Genomic DNA, 17,597 nt, shown 5'->3' on the forward strand with positions numbered 1-17,597 from the left:
TTAAAGTTATGTCCCCTCATGCTAGCTATCGCCATCTGAGGAGCACTGTCCACCTTATATAACCCTCTGATTATCTTATATATCTCAATTAAGTCACATTCTCCTTATCTCTGTTCTAAAAGGTCTTCCCTTTACCCAAAGGCTGTGCCGACAGGTCCTCACCTCTCCTGCCAATGGAAACATCTTCCCAACATCCACTCTGTCCAGGCCATTCAGTATTCTGTATGTTTCAATTAGATCTCCCCTCTTCCTTCTAAACTCCATCGAGTATAGACCCAGAGTCCTCAAATGTTCTTGATAAGTTAAGCGTTTTATTCCTGGGATTATTCTTGTGAAACTCCTCTGGACTCGCTCCAGAGCCAATACATCCTTCCTGAAGTATGGGGCCCAAAATTGCTCATAATGCTCTAAATGATGTGATGTATATGGACTTCAGTAAGGCATTCGACAAGGTTCCCCATGGGAGACTGATGAGCAAGGTGAGATCTCACGGAATATAGGGAGAACTAGCCATTTGGATACAGAACTGGCTCAAAGGAGTGCCACAAGGATCGGTGCTGGGTCCTCTACTTTCCGTCATTTATATAAATGATTTGGATGTGAGCATAAGAGGTACGTTAGTAAGTTTCCAGGTGACACCAAAATTGGAGGTGTAGTGGACAGCAAAGAGGGTTACCTCAGATTACAACAGGATCTTGATCAGATGGTCCAATGGGCTGAGAAGTGGCAGATGGAGTTTAATTCAGATAAATGCGTGGTGCTGCAATTTGGAAAAGCTAATCTTAACAGGACTTATACACTTAATGGTAAGGTCCTAGGTAGTGTTGCTGAACAAAGAGACCTTGGAGTACAGGTTCATAGCTCCTTGAAAGTGGAGTCACAGGTAGATAGGATAGTGAAGGCGGCGTTCAGTATGCTTTCCTTTATTGGTCAGAATATTGAGTACAGGAGTTGGGAGGTTATGCTACGGCATTTGTTAGGCCACTGTTGGAACATTGCGTGCAATTCTGGTCTCCTTCCTATCGGAAAGATGTGAAACTTGAAAGGGTTCAGAAAAGATTTACAAGGATATTGCCAGGGTTGGAGGATGGGGGCTGGTACATTTGCAACATTTAAAAGGCATTTGGATAGGTATATGAATAGGAAGGGTTTGGAGGGATATGGGCCGGGTGCTGGCAGGTGGTTCTAGATTGGGTTGGGATATCTGGTCGGCGTGGATGGGTTGGACCGAAGGGTCTGTTTCCGTGCTGTACATCTCTATGACTCTATGGGGTCTTTTTGAGCTTGGTGAAATACCGTGGCAATATTGTACATGCTGTCAAATCCCATAACCAAGGTCATTGATTCATAGGTTGTAATTTTACCACTGAGTCATAGAGTTGTACAGCATGGAAACAGGTCCTCAGGTTCAACATGTTCATGCCGACCAGATATCCTAAATTCATTTAGTTATATTTTGCTTATATCTCTCTAAATGCTTCCTATCCATATAACCATCCAGATGCCTTTTAAATGCTGTAATTGTACCAGCCTCCATCACTTCCTCTGGCAGCTCAATCCACGCACGTACCATCCTCTGTATGAAAATGTTGCCCTTCAGGTCCCTTTCAAATCTTTCCCCTCTCACCCTAAACCTATGCCCTCTAGTTTTGGACTCCCCTACCCTGGGCAAAGACCTTGGCTATCCACCCTATCCATGCCCTTCATAATTTTGTAAGCCTCTATAAGGTCATCCCTCAGCCTCTGACGCTCCAGGAAAAACAGCCCCAGCCTGGTCAGCCTCTCCCTGTAGCTCAGATCCTCCAACCCTGACAACATCCTTGTAAATCTTTTCTGAACCTTTTCAAGTTTCACAACATCTTTCCTAAAAGCAGGACACAACCTGCCATAGAAAGCAAAGCTGTTTTGTTGGTTGTTCATTTTACAGTCCATCTGGTTTAACTGTCCAGTGTGAATTTGCTTGCTGGGTGAAATTTTACAGTCCTCTGCCAGTGGGATTTGTTGATGGGGGTGGATGTGATGTGTCAGTTGCATCACATGGTCTATCTGCCACATACCAAATCACCTTGATCCATTTCCATTTACATGGGGACACTGGATAGTCTGCCATCCTTAATCTCACTCAGACTCTCAAATGGTGAATTAAAAGCTACTTAACTGTTTCATACTAATACTCAATTGTGGGAAAAGGAAACCTACACAAGTGGGTAAAATGTCAGATAGGACTGGGAGAGCTGGTCTTAGACAACAGAGTAGATTACCTCCTTCAGGTGTCCCTGTGTCCACAGGACACCCCACACCTGACCAAATTCATAAACCCTTGCCCCATCTGTGGTCAGACAGCCAGGCCTTGCTAATACCTCAGCATTAATTGAAGTCTGCCCTCCAATAACAGCTCTGCTTTAGGGTCTGGCTGAGTCCCAGTAATGGCCACCATTCAAACAGATGAGGTTGGGTCTCTGAATCTTGCTCTGAGCCAATGAAAACTCCACAGCATTAAATGGCTGCAAACCAGGCCGTTGTTGGTGGGGACACATTATCCATCAACTGTGCAGATGGCAGAATGGGCACCATCTGAAATCCCTGCCATTGCCAGCTCTGATATCAACCCACCAGATGTCAAACCGCAATTACCCCCACGATGACAGAATGGAGCTGCTTTAACTTCAAGCAACAGTCAAACAGGATGTGATCAACTTGGCCAGATGTTATCAATAACACTTAAAGTCAGTGAAATGGCTTTCAAGTGGATGGTCTAATGGACAATTCTACACTCTTGCCAAAGATTAAAATGACCAAAACTTGGCTTAAGCTCTCTGTTGTCGTACAGGTAAACACATCAAACCCCAAATAAGTAAAAGTCAATCTTTTTGTGTGAGCTTCTGAGTTTTTCATGCAAAGGACAAATAATTCAAGTCAAATTAAACACTGTCTATTGGTTGTGTGAAGAACAATGAAAAAAGTCTTTAAATGTCTTTTATTTCATGATGTGGTAAAAACAATGACTGCAGATGCTGGAAACCAGATTCTGGATTAGAGTGGTGCTGGAAAAGCACAGCAGTTCAGGCAGCATCCGAGGAGCAGTAAAATCGACGTTTCGGGCAAAAGCCCTTCATCACCATATTTCACGATGTGCTATGGTAATGTATTTCATGCTCTTGGTATGGGTCCTTACCAGTTAGGAATACTTATTGGGAATTCAGGCTCCCCATGAATTTCTACCTAGATCCTGAGGGATGCATGTTCCTAGTAGGATACCCATTCTAAGAACATGATTTGTAATTGCTGGGGCACAGGGTGAAGAGAGGTTGAGTAAATTGGACCCATGCTTTCTAGATCTTAAGCGGTAAATTTTCTATTAAAATGTACATGATTGTGAAGGTGCTTTACAGGTAGGTGGTGAGAAGTTTTTACTTTTGGTTGGGAAATCTAGATTGCAAGGGCAGACTCTCAGAGTAAGGGTTTGATGGTTTCAAATTGAGATGAGAAATTTCTTCCCACTGAGGGCTGGGAATCATTGGTATTCTCCATCTGAATGAATGATTTATTTATTGTCACATATATCGAGGGAGATATAGTGAAAAGTGTTCTGTTGCCACAATCTGGTGCCAGTTTCAGATACAGATGAATAAAAAGAAAGTACTTCAATAGATTTCATCCTCATAGGCTGCAGTCCCAAACACAGCTCCAGGACTTATTCAAAATCTCTTTATTGGTCCACACTCCGGGCCTACCACAGCCAGTAGTCCCCGCTCCGGGACTACCACAGCCAGGAATCCCCGCTCCGGGCCTACCACAGCCAGGAGTCCCCGCTCCGGGCCTACCACAGCCAGGAGTCCCCGCTCCGGGCCTACCACAGCCAGGAGTCCCCGTTCCGGGCCTACCACAGCCAGGAGTCCCCGTTCCGGGCCTACCACAGCCAGGAGTCCCCGTTCCGGGCCTACCACAGCCAGGAGTCCCCGTTCTGGGCCTACCACAGCCAGGAGTCCCCGTTCCGGGCCTACCACAGCCAGGAGTCCCCGTTCCGGGCCTACCACAGCCAGGAGTCCCCGTTCTGGGCCTACCACAGCCAGGAGTCCCCGTTCTGGGCCTACCACAGCCAGGAATCCCCGTTCTGGGCCTACCACAGCCAGGAGTCCCTGTTCTGGGCCTACCACAGCCAGGAGTCCCCGTTCTGGCCTACCACAACCAGGAGTCCCTGTTCTGGCCTACCACAGCCAGGAGTCCCCACTTTGCTGTCACTGCAGCCAATAACTAACCTACAATTCCAGGAGTCCACACATTGGGCCTACGAAACCAGGTGTCCTCACTCCAGTCATCGCCACATCAAAAAAATGAAAAAAGAAGAAGAAAAAGATGAAAAGGAGACAGAACAAAAAAGAATATGGCCCTCTATCCTCTATCTCAGAGGGTTGTGTATCCTCCATCATGGAGTACATTTATGCCTGAGGTTTACATTTTATTGTTAGTTCAGAGAATCAATGTTTGTAAAGAGTGGATGGGAATTTGGAGTTGAAACCAAAGACCAGATATAATCATGTTGAATGATGAAGCATCTTCAATGGCCTATGCGGTCTGTTCCTGATCCTAACTGGCTTTTATTGGTAGAGGAATTGAGTTCCGGAGTCCTGAGGTCATGATGCAGTTGTATAAGACCCTGGTGCGGCCGCATCTGGAATATTGTATGCAGTTTTGGTCGCCATACTATAGGAAGGATGTGGAGGCACTGGAACGGGTGCAGAGGAGGTTTACCAGGATGTTGCCTGGTATGGAAGGAAGATCGTATGAGGAAAGACTGAGACACTTGGGGCTGTTTTCATTAGAGAAAAGAAGGTTTAGGGGTGACTTGATTGAGGTGTACAAGATGATTAGGGGGTTAGATAGGGTTGACAGTGTGAACCTTTTCCCGCGTATGGAGTCGGGTATTACAAGGGGGCATAGCTTTAAATTAAGGGGGGGTAGATATAGGACTGAAGTTAGGGGTAGGTTCTTCACTCAGCGAGTCGTAAGTTCATGGAATGCCCTGCCAGTAGCAGTGGTGGACTCTCCCTCTTTATGGGCATTTAAGTGGGCATTGGATAGGTATATGGAGGATAGTGGGTTAGTATAGGTTAGGTGGGCTTGGATCGGCGCAACATCGAGGGCCAAAGGGCCTGTACTGCGCTGTATTCTTCTATGTTCTATGTTCTAACTCATGTTCTTGTTTGGAAAGTGAATTTGAGGTGCAATAAAAATTTCTTCTTGACTATTTCCAACATCTCTGAACCTGGCAGGTAAGGATGAGGTCACTTGTATGAAGTTTGCTGAAATAATATTCCACCCCCCCATTATGGTAAAACCTCTCACTGGAGGCCCAGAAACTGGTGTTTTTAATGTTTAAATGACTCCCAAGTTTGAAAATCTGTATGTATTTTAGGCATACACTTCTGTAGTGGGTAGAAACCCTGCCTGTTAGAAATGTACCCCAGACCATTAAGCTAATGGAGTTTTACTTAACCCTGGTAAACAAATTCACATTTATCTGTACTTATCAACAATCTAACCCAGCTAACTGATTTTTTAAAAATTGCTTATACTCATCAAATGCTTAGTACCAAACAATGTAAGTGCCCTAAATAATCGATGAGAAGTGTATGTTCATTTTGCTCATGGTGAATGATCCGGTATAGCAATTCAACATGTCCTTTCCAGAGTCTCTATCATTTTCATTCCATTGCACAGGTTGTTTTTGTTAAACAGGTGAGCAATTTTCTGCTACTAACCAGTGGGAAAATAAATTATTATCCAAGCTGTAGGTATCTGAAGTCAGCTTTTAATTCATATGTACCAAGTACCTAAGTTCTACAGAAAAATAAATACTATTATTTTCCCGGTCTGATGAAGGATAAAAACATTGCTCCTGTTACACAACATTTTCCTTTTTATCTTGGTGGCCTCTCAGAGCACAGAGGACACTTGTCACAAATTCCCAAAATTTGTGGAGAGGGTGTGAAAAGGAAAGGGAAAGATAAAGAGAAGTTGAAAAAGTGGTGAAATTAGTGAAGGGTGAAAGAGGTGGAAAAGGGAAACAATAAAGGAAGGAACAGCATTTAAATTAAAATCGACATTCCACGTCAGCAGGCAATAATTACTCGGTCTATTGGCCAGCACGTGGTCGACCAAGGATTGCCTGCCTTTTTGACCTTTTCATTCACACTATCTGTCTGGAACAATAATTGGCCTGTTCACAAGTGACTTCCTCACACATGCCACTGTCATACACTGAAGTTCGTCCTTAGCCGAAACATGAAAGTTCACTGCAGACAGGTAAAGAGACACATGTATTTTTTTAAAGCTGGCTTTACTCTGCCTTGTAGTTATTACCTATTACAAATCCAAGTGCAGACTATTCATATTCCTGAATGTTTTACACCTTTTTTTTCTTTTAGCCTCTAACTCCAGAGTTACATAGATTGTTGTTGCAAAATAAATGCTAGTAAGACTGAACTCTCTGGAAGGAGCATTTTTTCCTTTCATTGCCTCAAGTAATTTTTTTTTAAATTGAGGGTTGCTTCTGAATAATATTATTATTCCTGTCAGTTGGTCTCCCTCATTCATAATATCCCATCTGGTCAAATATGCAAATATGATCTGCATATTTGCAAAGTTAGCTGCATCAAGGAAGTGCAGCAGTTTGTGAGTAGGATCCTGTTTTAGAACCACAACAGTATCCCTGCCTGAGTTAATCAGTTTTGAACACGTGAAATCCTGTTACAGGTTGGGAATCCTTTATCAGAAAACCTTGGGACGAGCTGGTTTTTGGATGAAGGATGTTTTTGATCTTTGGGTCCACTATAGTCCATTCAGGTCCTTTGGGAGAAAAAAAAAGTTTTGCTTTTAGGTTCGTTTGGGTCCATTCAAGTCAAGAAATCTTATTATCCAAAGGATACAAAGCATGTCAACAGGTTCAGGTCCACTTCCGAGAAGACCTTTTGGTTTGTAGGTCTTTTTAGTTTTTGGATTTACTGATAATGGGTACCCAACCTATACTTCAAAATGCAGAGTATTATATTCAAGAGGCTATGAAACCTTTGAAATATTTAATTGATATCACTGTTTCAGAGTGTAAATCTGCAAGTGCTCATCCAAACTAATCAGTAAATACTAACGTAGTCGTTGGGGGAGTAAGTAGCAATGTTTATTCTATCACTGAAGATAATGTAGATATTAATGACATTATAGCATTATATTTTATTTCAACACGGTGTTTCGCTTTAAAAATCATGCCAAATATCTTAAGCAGCAAAGGGCATCCTTAAAAACAAACCTTTCATTTTGAGATGATTTGCAATAGATGGCCTTAACCTGAAGCAGACTCATGCAACTTCCACAAACAAACAATTGGGAAAATTTTATTGCAGGAGTTGTGATAGATCATTGGCTGCCCACTGTGCCATGTCAAATATTCTGGCAAGGGTAATTTTCATATTTTTTCAATTCATTTGAATTTGACTGACCACTCAAGATCGAGAAACAATAATAATAAACTATAACTTCATAACTATGGAATACCTTTATTTTGATCTTTAGGAGCTGAATGTTACTTGACCTCATACATTCAGGCAGCAGGTTATCAGAAGTGGAAATCCATATATAGGAAAAGTGGTCTTAAAGGCTTCATTTGATAATGCAACATGATATGTCTAATGAAGATTTATAAGGGGAACTTTAAGGAGGTGATGGGGTCCCTTCTTGAGCTGGAGAATTGGCGAGAGATCCATATTGCCTCCTTTGGGGATACTCTGCTGAATTGTGGGCCAGTAAGGCAATTATCTGGTGGACTTGCTGGGTGGGAAGTGCCACCCACTGAGAGCTGTTTGACAGTCAGAAACTGTCAGTTTGTTTGCTCAAGAGGAACAATAATTGGCCTGTTCACAAGTGACTTCTTCAGACACGCTACGATCAGACATTGGAAAGTATTCCCTCCAGAGGCCCAGGATCATGAGGCAACCAAGGCAAGAGATAAGTGATGGCTGCAGGGTAGTGTGAGTTTGTGTCCTTTGGGGGATAAAAATCTTGTGGCTCGAAAGGAGCCAAGTAAACTTAAAAACAAAGTTTTCTTTCCCCTAAAGGACCTGAATCGACTACTATGGACCCCAAAAACTGAAAAAATGTTTCATCTGAAAACCAGTCAGTCCCAAGGTTTACAGATAAACAATTCCAACCTGTAATAGGATGCAGCTGTCAGCACAGCATCATCCTTTGTCAATACCAGGTTCATCGTTTGGGTTTGGAGTCCAGAATGTGCTGGGTCATAAATGTCATTTTTGCATCCTACAACCAGAGGGTCTCTGGAATCAAGTAGAATCCAGAACTTTATCAGTATGTGAGTGAAAGTAAGAGTAAAACAAAATCTTGGAACATGAAGCCAAGTACTTTATAAACTACGTTTGATGTTAATTTTGTGTTGAGCGCTTTCATTGAAATTTTAGTTATTCTTAACATATTTTATATTTTAAAAGTTGCACAAATCCATTAAATTATAAGGAGGCCCACGGATATTCCACAAAACTGAATCTTGCTGAAGGAGCCTTTAACCCTGATAACATCCTGCTGTTTGGTTGTACACTTCTTGAGAAATGCCTGTTTCAACAATATGATAATACAGTTGATTAAACTGGGGTTATATCTGCTGGAGAGGAAGAGGTTAAAGATGATGTGACTGTAATGGTTGAAATAAAGTAACAAACAGAAGATGTCAGAATGAGAACATAAAAGCCTCAAATACCTCATGAGCCAGTACATTCAGGCATGGTTGCTATTACGGACCAGACCAAACCCCCTCAAAAGGCACAGTGGTTAGTACTGCTGCCTCACAGCGCCAGAGACCCGAGTTCAATTCCCACCTCAGGCAACTTGTCTGTGTGGAGTTTGCACATTCTCCCCGTGTCTGCGTGGGTTTCCTCCGGGTGCTCTGGTTTCCTCCCACTGTCCAAAAATGTGCAGGTGAGGTGAATTGGCTGTGCTAAATTGCCCGTAGTGTTAGGTGAAGAATAGGTCTGGGTGGGTTGCTCTTCGGAGGGTCGGTGTGGACTTGTTGGGCCGAAGGGCCTGTTTCCACGCTGTAAGTAATCTAATCTAAAGAACCTAATTTATTTCTTATTTTAAATGTAACAGTAAGGCTGTGTTCCAGATGCAATTCGATTGTTTAAACTAGTCGACATTAATCAAAACACACTTTATTTTCATGCTACAATTAAAATTCAGACAAGATAAAAACAAAAGAGAAGCATTGGCTTAACTATCTATCAAAATGCATAACAAAATAATATATAAACTACTACTAATTAGCTACTCCAAAATAGTAATATTCCATAAACACATCCTTGGAAAAAGCAAATTCAGTAAAATAGAATGTCTCAGATACAATTCTAGCAGCAGTAAGAGAACCCTCAGCTTTTAGCTGGAAGTGAGAGAGGAATAAGAGCTTCTACATCCTGCTTCAAGACCCCAGCAACTGCTGAAAGCTAAAACTAAAACACCTGGCTCTGTGGGAGCTGACCCCACCCGTTTAGGTTGCTTCTATTGTTCGAATTTTTTTAAGATGCCCAAGGTCTCACAAGCTGTTTATTTTATTGGCTTTGAGCAATCTGCTCAACCTTCATTCCAAAAAAGGACGATACACATCTTAAAAATATAATATTGCCATAGTTGGAGGTATAGTGGACAGTGATGAAGATTACCTTAGATTACAACAGGATCTTGACCAGATGGGCCAATGGGCTGAGAAGTGGCAGATGGAGTTTAATTTAGATAAATGCAAGTTGCTGCATTTTGAGAAAGCAAATCTTAGCAGGATTTATACACTTAATGGTAAGGTCCTCGGGAGTGTTGCTGAACAAAGAGACCTTGGAGTGCAGGTTCATAGCTCCTTGAAAGTAGAGTTGCAAGTAGATAGGAGAGTGAAAAAGGTATTTGGTATGCTTTCCTTTATTGTTCAGGTATTGAGTATAAGAGTCGGGAGGCCATGTTGCGGCTGTACAGGACATTGGTTAGGCCACTGTTGGAATATTGCATGCAATTCTGATCTCCTTCCTATCAGAAAGATGTTGTGAAAGGGTTCAGAAAAGAGTTACAAGGATGTTGCCAGGGTTGGAGGATTTGAGCTACAGGGAGAGGCTGGGGCTGATTTCTGTGGAGCATCAGAGGCTGAGGAGTGACGTTCTAGAGGTTTATAAAATCACGAGGGGCATGGATAGGATAAATAGACAGAGTCTCTTCACTGGGGTGTGGAAGTCCAGAAATAGAGGGCATTGGTTTAGGGTGAGAGGGGAAAGATATAAGAGAGACCTAAGGGGCAACTTTTTCACGCAGAGGGTGGTATGTGTATGGAATGAGCTGCCAGAGGAAGTGGTGGAGGCTGGTACAATTGCAACATTTAAGAGGCATTTGGATGGGTATATGAATAGGAAGGATTTGGAGGGATATGGGCCGGGTGCTGGCAGGTGGAACTAGACTGGTTTGGGATATCTGGTCGGCAAGGACGAGCTGGACTGAAGGGTCTGTTCCCATGCTGTACATCTCTATGAGTTGCCACCAATCACAGTGAAATTTACAAAGAGAATGCATCTGATTTGCTGACGATAATGTATGCTTAGTAGGACAGAAGATGTATGAATTACGTCTAATGTGATTTCCCTCAAATTTATATTCTTTTTTCCAACCTTGAATTGAAGTGATCTACAACTGGGTTATCTTTTGGTCTCATTTTAAACTCTTTCTTTTTGATGAAAGAGATTATGTTTTCCTCACCAACCATGGCAACTTCCTTCTTTATCTTAAACACCTAAAGCAGATCATTTCACAGCTCCTATATCTCCAACAATTCACTTCATCTGGCATCTTTGCTCAAAATTGGAAAACATCACTCATGGACGCTGTCAAAATCAGCACTGAACTATTTGGAATGGCGGTCAAAGGCCAATATTGTTGAATGTGTGCACTTCTTATAATTTAATTTCATACTTAGAAATATTTCATTTGTGCTGCAGTGGAATAGAAGTGTACAAGTCATAGAAGTGTCCATAGTAATCAGAGTGAAAACAGTGCTTGCATTGTATTTTGTCAGGCTATACCTAGAATCTAAACTCATAAGCACTGGCACTTCACAAAGCCTACCACATGTGGGCCAGAACACCAAACAGCGACCAGCCCAGTACAGCCAAATTATGACTACTGAAAGATCTGTAATGATGTAATTATAACTTCACTGAAATCCATCTGCGAGTAGGAACTGTGAACTTATAGTCTAGTGCACTGTAATCAGATTCACACAGGCAGTTAGTTCATTCTGCACAAATAAATGGATGAATGTCTGAATGGTCTTTTCTTCCACAAAAAATGTATGGGGATTAAATATATGATTGCCCACACACCATTTGAAGCACGTGGAACTTTGCCCATTGCATTTGTATCCTGCCAGCTCCTATACATAGAATTTTTTTTGTTCACTTATTTCTACAGAAATTACTTTAACTAATTCTGCAAACTTCCATGATATTTGAAAATTATACAATAAAGTTTAATCTGCGCGACCATAATTCTATTCGTTTTAAAATAGTGATGGAAAAGGATATACCAGATCTAAAAGTTGAAGTTCTAAATTGGAGAAAGGCCAATTTTGACGGTATTAGGCAAGAACTTTTGAAAGCTGATTGGAGGCAGATGTTTGCAGGTAAGGGACGGCTGGAAAATGGGAAGCCTTCAGAAATGAGATAACAAGAATCCATGAAAGTATATTCCTGTCAGGGTGAAAGGGAAGGCTGGTAGGTATAGGGAATGCTGGAAGACTAAGGAAATTGAGGGTTTGGTTAAGAAAAAGAAGGAAGCATATGTCAGGTACAGACAGGATAGATCGAGTGAATCCTTAGAAGAGTATAAAGTAAGTAGGAGTATACTTAAGGGGGAAATCAGGAGGGCAAAATGGGGACATGAGATAGCTTTGGCAAATAGAATTAAGGAGAATCCAAAGGGGTTTTACAAATATATTAAGGACAAAAGGGTAACTAGGGAGAGAATAGGGCCCCTCAAAGATCAGCAAGGCGGACTTTGTGTGGAGCCACAGAAAATGGGGGAGATACTAAATGAATATTTTGCATCAGTATTTACTGTGGAAAAGGATATGGAAGATATAGACTGTAGGGAAATAGATGGTGACATCTTGCAAAATGTCCAGATTACAGAGGAGGAAGTGCTGGATGCCTTGAAACGGTTAAAGGTGGATAAATCCCCAGGACCTGATCAGGTGTACCCGAGAACTCTGTGGGAAGCTAGAGAAGTGATTGCTGGGCCTCTTGCTGTGATATTTGCATCATTGATAGTCACAGGTGAGGTGCCAGAAGACTGGAGGTTGGCAAACGTAGTGCCACTGTTTAAGAAGGGCGGTAAAGACAAGCCAGGGAACTGTAGATCGGTGAGCCTGACCTCGGTGGTGGGCAAGTTATTGGAGGGAATCCTGAGGGACAGGATGTACGTGTATTTGGAAAGGCAAGGGCTGATTCGGGATAGTCAACATGGCTTTGTGCATGGGAAATCATGTCTCACAAACTTGATTGAGTTTTTTGAAGTAGTAACAAAAAGATTAATGAGGGCAGAGAAGTAGATGTGATCTATAAGGACTTCAGTAAGGGGTTCAACAAGGTTCCCCATGGGAGACTGATTAGCTAGGTTAGATCTCATGGAATATAGGGAGAACTAGCCATTTGGATACAGAACTGGCTCAAAGGTAGAAGACAGAGGGTGGTGGTGGAGGGTTGTTTTTCAGACTGGAGGCCTGTGACCAGTGGAGTGCCACAAGGATCGGTGCTGGGTCCTCTACATTTTTCATTTACATAAATGATTTGGATGCGAGCATAAGAGGTACAGTTAGTAAGTTTGCAGATGACACCAAAATTTGAGGTGTAGTGGACAGCGAAGAGAGTTACAGATTACAACAGGATCTGGACCAGATGGGCCAATGGGCTGAGAAGTGGCAGATGGAGTTTAATTCAGATAAATGCAAGGTGCTGCATTTTGGAAAAGCAAATCTTAGCAGGACTTATACACTTAATGGTAAGGTCCTAGGGAGTGTTGCTGAACAAAGAGACCTTGGAGTGCAGGTTCATACATCCTTGAAAGTGGAGTCACAGGTAGATAGGATAGTGAATAAGGCGTTTGGTATGCTTTCCTTTATTGGTCAGAGTATGGAGTACAGAAGTTGGGAGGTCATGTTGTGGCTGTACAGGACATTGGTTAGGCCACTGTTGGAATATTGCGTGCAATTCTAGTCTCCTTCCTATCGGAAAGATGTTGTGAAACTTGAAAGCGTTCAGAAAAGATTTACAAGGATGTTGCCAGGGTTGGAGGATCTGAGCTACAGGGAGAGGCTGAACAAGCTGGGGCTGTTTTACCTGGATCGTCGGAGGCTGAGGGATGACCTTTTAAAGGTTTATAAAATCATGAGGGGCATGGATAGGATAAATAGAGAAAGTCTTTTCCCTGGGATCGGGGAGTCCAGAACTAGAAGGCATAGGTTTAGGGCGAGAGGGGAAAGATATAAAAGAGACCTAAGGGGCAACTTTTTCACGCAGAGGTGGTATGTGTATGGAATGAACTGCCAGAGGATGTGGTGGAGGCTGGTACAATTGCAACATTTAAGAGGCATTTGGATGGGTATATGAATAGGAAGGGTTTGGAGGGATATGGGCCGGGTGCTGGCAGGTGGGACTAGATTGGGTTGGGATATCTGGTCGGCCAAAGGGTCTCTTTCCATGCTGTACATCTCTATGACTCTAAACAAGCGAAGTGCAGATTGCTATGCTGTTGCTGACTATAATTTTACTTAATTTTTAAACTGGAAGATCCATACAATGATCAAACTAACTTGGTAGCTTTGATCGGTAATGATTGACATGATTGTAAGAAATAACTTGTATTTGTGTATTTCCTTTAACAAAGTTGGCAAGTCTCAAAGTGGAAAACAACCAATGAAGGATCTTTGAAATATAGTCGTTGTTGTAATGTGGGAAATGTAGCAGTCCACTTGCGCAGAGTGAACTCTCCTAAAGAGCCATGTGGTAAATGACCAGGTAATCTGTTTCTTCAGTGAAGGATAAATATTGGCCAAGGGCACTCTGAATACCTCCTGACCGCCAACCCCCTCCCCCACCCAACTCTCTTTTGAATAATGATGAGGGAACTTTTACAATGACCTGAGAAGACAAATAGGGTGTTTGTTTAATGTTTCATCTGAAAATGAACTATCAATCTCCAGCTAAATTTGAAAGTTATGTGAAATCTGCATGCCTTAGAATAAATTTAAAATTGTTGCCATGTTTCAAGATGTTTTAAAATATAGTTGACCCAGAGGGGATTTTGATTAGTATAGATTATGGAGAGGGAGTTGGTTTGGCAATACCGATTCATTGGAAATTTTCTTTGGTTTGTATTGCCCATTTATTTTAATACAGAACTTTTTTTTCTCACATCTTCAGGATGACAGCCCGTGAGTGGCCTGCATGCTACCTTCAGGATTACTGCAGACATGACACTTAGAGAGAACTTTGGTTAACACTGCCTGAGGATTATCTTTGAGTTTCAAGCAATTAAACTCCAAGAAACTCCTGAAGTCAAACAGAAGAAAAATCAAGGAGCAATAAAGAAAGTTTTGCTATTATTGTTCTTTGAACTCTTATTCATTTATTATTCATATGAATATTGTAGATGGTTTATAATAGCTTTTGACATTAACACTATGTAATAGGACCACATCCTGTTTCGGCTGTTTTTCTTAGGTCTAAAATTGCTGCAACATTTTGATCCAATAAGCATTGAATCTGAGTAAGTGAGTTAATTCTGGCTAATATCCATTACTTCCAGGTCCTGATCACCTTTGTCCAATATAAAAGATCTCTGTTGAGAAATTGGGTGCATCGCCTTGCTTTCCTTTAGATACAGCAGTTAAAAGGATGGTGATTTGGCACTGAAAATCTTGCCACTTCTACTTAACACCAGAGATTATAAAGTACAACTGCATGATAGAGGTACATTTGATGTATTTAAACTATAACTGGAATTAATAGTGCTATATAATTTGAATACCAAGAGTGCCTCAGCATAATATTTATTTTCTTTTGTCACTTCAGACAGATTGTTTTTTCAAATTGGTAAAGCAGCCTCAAGGGTTCAAACTCAACCTGTCTCCATCCCCCACCAACTCCAATTCATCACACACTGCCATGGATCAGACACCAATGAGTACAATAGGTATGGTTACCCTTTTAACAACTCCTGCCCAACAGCAATAACACTTAATTAACAGTGCCATTCATGAGTAAAATTGAATGTTTCATCATTTTCTTGGCATCACCAGTATTACCGGGGTATGTTAGTGTGCAATATTAGATATGTTTACTTTTGCATTCATTTTATTGACTTCCTGTGACAGATTGACAAATAATATTATGTGGGATCCCAAATGTAAAGGTTGGAAGATGTAAGAGCACCTGTTCCAGTTATTGGTTGTTCTCCATACCTACTGATCCCAGTGGATCCCAACTTTGACTTTGAACAGGTTCTGGGACCACACTAAGAAGAAACAGCAGAAATTATTCTCATATATATTCAATGACAGCAAAGCTGCCAGTTGTGCTTGTGAAGAACATGATCTGTTGAAATGTTTCTTCTTCATGCTTCAAGTGTTTCTGGGACATCTCGGGAGAGTTTCCTATAAACATGTGTAATCTGTCAAGTTAAATGGTGAATGAGATTTATAACGAAATGGGAAAGACTTGCAGTAGGAAAGAGCTTGAACTTTAAGTTGTCATTCAGCAGCCAACATAGGGATTCCATTTCAGAACAAAACTCGATATTTTTAGACATTTTCTAATCAAACCTGTTCAGCAATGCCACTGACACAAAGTAATGCTGCAAACAGCCAAATCTACGTTATCATACACTCCTGTATTGCTTGTCACTTCCCACTAAAAATCAAACTTGACATCAAGCAACCAAGGATGGGGGGGAAAGTGATGCAAAACTATAATTTTAACAAGTCACACATTTACAACACTTAAAAGGCATCTGGATGGGTACATGAATAGGAAGAGTATTGAGGAATACAGGCCAAGTTATGGGAAATGGGTTAGATTAATTAAGGATATCTGGTCGGCATGGACAAGTTGGACTGGTCTGTTTCTGTGCTGTATGACTCTATGACTTAATGACTTAACAATCCTGCTATATGTGACACCCAATTCGGCATATTATTGTGCACTGACAAGTCTTTACTCCTCCTTTTCCAAACTTTAATTCATAGTATCATTTCTGACACTTCAAACACAGTTAGTGTTTCGAGTCTGGTATGACTCTCCCGAAGAAGATTCATATCAGACTTGAAACATTATCTCAATTTCACTTCACAGATGCTGCCAGACCTGCGAAATTGATCCAGTATTCTTTTTTAGATTAGAATACCGACAGCATGGAAACAAGCATAGTGTTAAGGGTTTAAATGGAAACAAATTTGTTAAGCGTGCACAAGAAAATTTTCTGATTCAGTATGTGGATGTACCTACTAGAGAAGCTGCAAAACTTGACCTACTCTTGGGAAATAAGGCAGAACAGGTGACTGAGGTGTCAGTGGGGAAGCACTTTGGGGCCAGCGACCCACTATACTATTAGTTTTAAAATAATGATGGAAAAGGATAGGCCAGATCTAAAAGTTGAAGTTCTAAATTGGAGGAAGGCCAATTTTGACGGTATTAGGCAAGAACTTTCGAAAGCTGATTGGGCGTAGAGGTTCGCAGGTAAAGGGATGGCTGGAAAATGGGAAACCTTCAGAAACGAGATACCGAGAGTCTGGAGAACATATATTCCTGTTAGGGTGAAAGGAAAGGCTGGTAGGTATAGGGAATGCTGGATGACTAAAGACGTCGAGGGTTTGATTAAGAAAAAGATTAAGCATATGCCAGGTATAGACAGGATAGATCGAATGAATCCTTAGAAGAGTATAAAGGCAGTCGGAGTATACTTAAGAGAGAAATTAGGAGGGCGAAAAGGGGACATGAGATAGCTTTAGCAAATAGAGTTAAGGAGAATCCAAAGGGTTTTTACAAATATATTAAGGACAAAAGGGTAACTAGGGAGAGAATAGGGCACCTTCCCTTGCAACCGCAGGAGGTGCAACACTTGCGCCCACACCTCCCCCCTCACTTCTCTCCAAGGCCCCAAAGGAAACTTCCATATCCGCCACAGATTCACCTGCACCTCCACCCACATCATCTACTGCATCCGCTGCAGCCGGTGTGGCCTCCTCTATATTGGGGAGACAGGCCGCCTACTTGCGGAGCGATTCAGAGAGCACCTCTGGGCCACCCAGACGAACCAACCCAACCAACCTGTAGCACAGCATTTCAACTCCCCCTCCCACTCCACCGAGGATATGCAGGTCATTGGACTCATCCACCGCCAAACCACAACAACCCGACGGTCGGAGGAGGAGCGTCTTATCTTCCGACTGGGAACCCTCCAACCACAGGGGATGAACTTGGACTTCACCAGTTTCTTCATCCCCCCTCCCC

The sequence above is a fragment of the Chiloscyllium plagiosum genome, unplaced genomic scaffold, assembly GCF_037043375.1.
Source record: "Chiloscyllium plagiosum isolate Xiang-an unplaced genomic scaffold, Cpla_swu_hap1 HiC_scaffold_2, whole genome shotgun sequence".
In the NCBI taxonomy this organism is placed as follows: Eukaryota; Metazoa; Chordata; class Chondrichthyes; order Orectolobiformes; family Hemiscylliidae; genus Chiloscyllium; species Chiloscyllium plagiosum.